This window comes from Peromyscus leucopus, chromosome 7, assembly GCF_004664715.2.
Source record: "Peromyscus leucopus breed LL Stock chromosome 7, UCI_PerLeu_2.1, whole genome shotgun sequence".
Lineage (NCBI taxonomy): Eukaryota > Metazoa > Chordata > Mammalia > Rodentia > Cricetidae > Peromyscus > Peromyscus leucopus.
In genome coordinates, this window is record NC_051069.1 from 28,296,715 (window position 1) to 28,303,907 (window position 7,193).

Sequence of the window (7,193 nt, forward strand, 5' to 3'; positions counted from 1 at the left end):
GTGAGCATGCCTGTAGGTGAGCATGCCTGTAAGTGAGCATGCCTGTAGGTGAACATGCCTGTAGGTGAACATGCCTATAGGTGAGCATGCCGGTAAGTGGCTCATGGATCCAGTGGGGTGGAAGGCAAGGCCAGGTAGAGGAAACTTGGTCACTTTGAGGCCATTGTCTCATGACCCAGGATTTAACACTTGGCATAGGCCCAAAGACATTTATATAATAGTTGCTAGAAAGGTTCTTGAAAGTTTGGTAATAGCAGTGGTCTAGCCGCTAGGCATGGTAGCACATGCCTGTAATATCAGCATCCTGAAGCCGGAGGCAGGAGGATTGCCTTATGTCCAGTGCCAACCTGGACTACATAATGAGTTCCAGGCCAGTCAAGGCTACATAATGAGACTTTGTCTCAAGGAAGGAATGATAAAAGTAGTCTATGTGGAAGAAAACACCAAGCATTGCTGTGGCAGGTGATAGACAAAGAGCTGAAGAAGCTCAGAAAATGAACATTCTAGAATGAATCTGACATATCATACTAGAAAAGCCACAAGCCAAAGTCCATTAGTAGGAGATTATCAGCCTTCATGTAGCTATGTGTTGTGAAATATCACTTTAACTATGTAAAGATGTGTTACACTTGTTTATGCTGCATTTGTTTAATTGTGTAAAGATGTATTGCTGTTTCACCTTGCCTGCCTAAGGCACCTGATTGGTCTAATAAAAAGCTGAATGTCCAATAGCTAGGCAGTAGAGGGATAGGCAGAGTTGGTGAGCAGAGAAAATAAGTAGGAGGAGAAATCTGGAAGAAAAGGGAGAAGAGAGAATGAGGGAGAAAAATAGGGCAACGCCTGGGGCCAGGCAGCCAGGCAGCTGCCAGCCAGCGAGACACAGAGTAGGACATACAGAATGAAAGAAACATAAAAAAAGCCCCAAGGCAAAACGTAGATGAAGAGGAACAGATTAATTTAAGTTATAAGAGATTGTGGAACAAGCATAAGCTAAGGCTGAGCATTCATAACTAATAAGAAATCTCTGTGTCGTGACTTGGGGGCTGGCAATTCAAGAAAGCCTGCTACAGCTATGACCACAATACCTGACAGAAACAACTTTCAGGAAGAGGTACCTGGACTCATGGTTTCAGCCCAGTATGGTGGACAGCAGCTTAGACACGTGTAGCTAGAGTTTTCCTGCCTTGCCCACAGTCAGGACAAATCTCTCTCACCCGCCAGTCCCACAGCTGCTCAGACCCAACCAAGTAAACACAGAGACTTATATTGCTTACAAACTGTATGGTCATGGCAGGCTTCTTGCTAACTGTTCTTATAGCCTAAATTAATCCATTTCCATAAATCTATACCTTGCCACGTGGCTCGAGGCTTACCGGCGTCTTCACATGCTGCTTGTCCTGGCGGCGGCTGGCAGTGACTCCTTCTGCCTTCCTGTTCCAATTCTCCTCTCTGTTAGTCCCGCCTATACTTCCTGCCTAGCCACTGGCCAATCAGTGTTTTATTCATTGACCACTCAGAAAAACACACTTGCCATACAGAACATTCCACAGCAGACACCATGGTGGGAGTGTGTGGTGATGGCTACTCCTATCGTGGTAAACCAAAAAGCAAAGATAGCATCACAGTAGCCAGGCACCATGTAGGAAGTTCAAAACCTTGCCATGGTGACCTCCTTCTGCCAGCTTGGCCACACCCCTCCAAAGCAGTATCACTAACACTGGGGACTGGACTTTCAAAGCATGAGGCTGCTGGAGCCATTGCAGTTTCAAACCATAACAATTTACTAGATAACCAAGATCAGTCTGCTAGATTTACCAAATAAAAATATAGGTGGGGACCGGGGGAGGGGGTGCGGTGTGGGGAGGTGGCTCAGTGGTTAGGGTGCTTGTTGCTATTGCAGAGAGCTTAGATTCAGTTCTCAGACTCACATGGTGGCTTACAACCATCCTCACCTCCACTTTCAGGGAATCCGGCCTCACCTTCTATCCTCTGCAGAATGTACACATGTAGTTGGGTTTTTTGTTTTGTTTTGTTTTGTTTAACTTTTTGGGGGCCACCACCCAGCTACCAAATAAATACATGGAGACTTATTCTTACTTATGAATGCCTGGATTTAACTTGGCTTATTTCTAGCCAGCTTTCCTTAACTCAAATTATTCTATCTGGGCTTTTACCTTTCTCTATTCCATATACCTTTCTTTCCTTCTTACTGTTTGGCTGTGTGGCTGGGTGGCTGGGTGGCTAGCCCCTGGAGTCCTCCTCTCCTCCTTTTCTCACTCCTCCCTCTTCTTTTCTTTTCTCTCCTCTCCTCTCCTCTTTTCTCTTCTCTTCTCTTCTCTTCTCTTCTCTTCTCTTCTCTTCTCTCAAGCCTAGATTTCTCCTCCTGAGGGATTTATTTTCTCTGTCTGGCAGCCCTGTCTACCCCTCTCTCCTGCCTCGCTATTGACCGTTCAGCTCTTTATTAGATCAGTCCGTGTTTAGACAGGCAAAGTAGCACAGCTTCACAGTTAAATAAATGCAACATAAAATAATGCAACACATCTTTGCATCATTAAACAAATGTTCCGCAGCATAAACAAATGTAACACATCTTAAACTAATATTCCACAACACACACATACACACACACACACACACACACACATGCCCCCGTGCGCACGCGCGGCGGGGGGGGGGGCAGGCAAACCACTCACAGACATAAAATAAAAATAAAAATGCTTTAGACACAGATATAGTCTGGACTGGGATAAGGCATAGTGGATGCCTTACATGAGCAAGACTCTCTGTTCAGTCTCTAGAATTGAAAAGGACAGAAAGATGTTGCCTGGTTAAAGTTTAATTTCAAATGAGCAACAAATAAATTTTTTGTATAAGTGTGTCCTGTATATATCTGGCAATGTGTGTTTGTGTTGCTCCAAAACAGAACCAAGATTATGGGCTGGAGAGATGACTCAGAAATTAAGAGTACTGGCTGCTCTTCCAGAGGACCAAAGTTCAACTGCAAACACCCATATTGGGCAGTTCACACCACCTGTAACTTCATCTCTGGGGAGTCTGACACTTTCTTCTGGTCTCTGGGGACACTTGCATTTATGCACACTCGTGCACAGGCACACACACACACACACACACACACACACACACACACACACACACAAATAAAAATAAATTATAAGAAAGGAGAGCCAAGACTAAATGAGAAGATGGCTGAGTGAGTTTCCCAGTGGAAAGTCATAGTTCCCTGCTGAGCTTCCAGAACTGACTGAGCCAAACCTTGTTAGCTGAAAGATCAGATGTCTATACAAAAGGTCATCACAACAATATGGCCTATGTATAAAATACAGTAGTAACTCCCACAGTCCTTCCACGCCGAGACCTCACAGTAAACACACTGGTAGAGGCTGAGTGTCTTACTACAGGCTGTCACTTGATATAAACAACCATCAGACGCTCCGAGTCACAAGGTTGAGGGGTGCAGCAATAATCCATTGTGAGACAGAATGAATGAAATCTAGATGGGGTATGAATGAACGCAAGGATGCAAGCCTCAGCTACCAGAGTTCCTAGCCCAGACTCCCAAGGCATCTCTCACTTCTTCACCCTCTGCTCAGCCCGTGGCTGGCTACATGACGGGCTACTCCTTGAGCAATGGCTGACAGAGGAGAATGAAGCCTGAGCTTTGTTGTCAAATGTCATCTGAGCATGTAAGTGAAAGTCAAAAATGAAGAGCTACGACTGTGCAACCCCACGCATGGGCAGCCTTGAAGACACCATTGAGGGAAGCTGGCAGTAAACATGATCATTCACTTTATATGGAAAGAGAAGCGGCCTAAGGTCAGACCAGGCAGAGGTTCGTGGGCAGTCGTAAATGACTTGATGTATTGGCCAAGGGCCTAGAACAAGTGACAACAGAAGACTGGGGACAGAGAAGTCTGGGGGAGGGGTGTGTGTATGGCAAAGCACACACCACAAAGCAGGAAAAAATGACTTGGCCAGTTAATGTCAGCTGGCTCTGCTTGGGGCCGTCTCAATACTGGAACACTGAGGCTATGAAGGAACCGTGTCGACAGTGGTGGAGCTGTACCTGGGCACAGCAGTGTGGTCTCTTACTCATCAACTCCACCATAGCCCCTGCCATCAGTGAGAGTCCCCGTGCCGAGCCCTGAGTTGGTGTCACCCTGGAGCAAACGAACCCGTCTGTCCTTAGCACATGGAGCATCTTTCCAGGCCAAGGCTGGAAAAGACTTGTCATTGATGTTGTCCTTGTTGTTGCAGCCATTGGTTTGAGACGGGATCTCACTCTGTACCCCAGAATAAAACTCAGACTCACTTCAGACTTGTGGCGCTCCTCCTGCCTCAGTCTCACAAGTGCTGAAACTGTAGCCGTCAGCCACCACACCCTGGTTCAGGGTTTGACTTTCTGGCATGCAGTACCTCAGCTAGACCTGCCATCTAAGCATTCCTGTATTATCTGATCCATCGCCATTGTACCTTACACAGCATCACAACTGTAAACATCGCAGCTCTGATGGAAAAGTATCCTGCAAGTCAAGTCGGGAGCCAAGAAATATCACAAAGTCACTGTGAGCACAGCAGCTTAACTGTCTGCTCCCCGGAAAGGTCTCCCCAGTGCAACAACTCTGCTCGGCCAGGGGAAGGTTTCCCCAGGGGAGGGTTTCCCCAGCCAACGTGTTACAGTTCTGCTCAGCTCTGAGCTGCTCATGTTCTGGTGAAAAGTTGTTAGTTCTCTGCTCCACCTCCCTTCTGGTGAAAGAAGGTCTCACCCAAACCTGGTTCAAGAGATTTATTAGGAGGGAAGAATCCAGGAAGGTGGCGGCCTCTGCCGTGATGGAAAAAGGCAACAGCAAATTGAATGGGCACAGGGCTTATATAGGGCTTCTTAGGAGTTTTTTCCAGGGTGAAGATTTTCAGGGTGGGAGTTGGTCAGATTTCAATCCCTGAGTTTCGACAAACTGAGACATTAGCTGGATTTTGTGCTCAGGAATTGGTTGGTTTTGTGCTCAGGGATTGGTTGTTTTTTTTCTATTGAGTTGGTCAGGAGCAGAGTGTGGTTCTTTGGCTTCAGGGCCAAAGTGTTTCCTTCACTGGCCCTGGTTTCAGGGTCAGGGTGTGTTTCGTTGGCTGGCCCCTTTACCCTACACAGATGAACATGGGTCCCACTGGTCCTATCACATGCCATATCACTCTAAAGCTGCCAGCCTGATGGATCAAGCAAGCATCCTCTGCTCCTTACCTCCAAACCCCTATCCAAGGCTCAGGGAACGTTGCAGAAGAATGGGCAGGAAGAACGTAAGAGCTGGAGGGTGGGAGGAGAGCTGTGAACTGCTGTCTTCTGGAATGGCATTACTGATGTGCACGTCAGCTCAAAGCAGCTGTGGTTACCTGCGTGAGAGCTGCATAAGATCAGGCCAGTCAAAATCCCAACGTGGAGGGGTGGGATTCCAGAGACCCCTCTCCTAGTTAAGGAGCTATTGACAGTTAGTGGCTGCTGAGAGAGGAAGACTCACTTTTCTTTGGGGTGTGCCTGCCGGGAGGTTGGCCTTGCCCCAGTGGGTGGCCTTATACTCACTCATACACTTGCTCACACATGATTAGGACTTATTGGGCTCAGAGGACCAATAATAATAATAATAATAATAACAACAACAACAACAACGACATGAAGTCCTGAGCAGGTTAGTGGACCCCAGGAGCTTGGGGAGGCAGTAGGAGTAGATAAAATAAAAACACGTTGAATACGTGTTTGAAATTTTCAAAGAGAAAATATTTTTTTTTAAAAGAAAACATCTTGTTGGAGAGATGTGTGGTAATTTGAATGTAATTGGCCTCCACAATCTCATAGGGAGTGGCAGTGTTAGGAGTGGCCCTGTTGAAGTAGATGTGACCTCAGTGGAGGAAGTGTGGCACTGTGGGGGTGGGCTTTGAGGTCTCCTATGCTCAAGATATCGCCCAGGGTCACAGTCCATTTCCTGTTGCCTTCTGGTCAAGATGTAACCATCACCACGTCTGCCTGCATGCAGCCATGCTCCCTGCTATAATGGACTGAGCCTCTGAAACTGTAAGTGAGCCACCCCAATTAAATGGTTTCCTGTCTTCTTTATAAGAGTTGCCATGGTCATGGTGTCTCTTCACAGCAATAGAAACCCTAACTGAGACAAAACATCTTGTTGGAGAGATGGCTCAGAGGTTAAGAGCACTTGATGCTCACGTGGAGGACCGGAGTTCAGTTCCCAGCACCCACATGGCAGCTCACAACAGTCTGGAACTCCAGTTTCAAGGATCTGATGCCCTGTTCTGGCTTCCTTGGGTACGGCACACACATGCACTGGCATGCATGCTAGCAAAACATTCACGAATATAAAATAAATCTTTTTTCAAAAGAAAGAGATCAACCAGGGCCCTGAAAAGGCTGCTTGAGGGTGCGGCAAAGCAGAAACATGGAGCAGTGCAGCAGTGAGCTGTGTGGACCCGGGTGACACCATCCTGGAACCCCCTTCAGGACCGCTCTCACCCCCAGCTGACAGGATTAATGGCCCCTGAGAGGCACGGCAGCCCAGCCCTAGGAGAACCCGCTGCCTCACCCAAGTCCACACCCCTCCTAGGAACAGCTTATGTTCACACTGGGTGATGTGCCCTTGGCCTTATTCAAGACGACACTGGGCTCCTATGGAGAGAACACCGGGGAGTTGACTGAGGCTGCCTCTCTGAAGTCGACCTTCTCTCTCCTTCATGCGGCTTCCCTCCCTGCCTCGCAGGTGTCCTGCATTCCCATGAGCCACCTGTGCACAGATCTCCACCTCAAGGCTTGTTTCCCAGGGAACTCAAAGGATGGCAGTGCACATTTAGAGATATGAAGATAAGCCCAGAGGGAAGGGGTCCGTTATCATGGCCCCACCCCTCGGGGAAAGGCAGAGGGGTTGGGGGGGGATGGTGCTCTTGTTTTATAGCCCTCCTGTGCTCCTCATTGTTTTTAATATGCACGTGTATTACTTCCGTAATTAAACCTTTTCATATAAAAATCTTAAAGACTTGGGTTGGGGAGATGGCTCAGTAGAAAAAAGGAACCTGCCACCAAGCCTCACAACGTAAATTCAACTCCCCCAGGACCCAGGGAACGTCGAGGAAGAGCGGTCAGAAAGAATGTAGGAGCCACAGATAGGGAGGTATGCTGT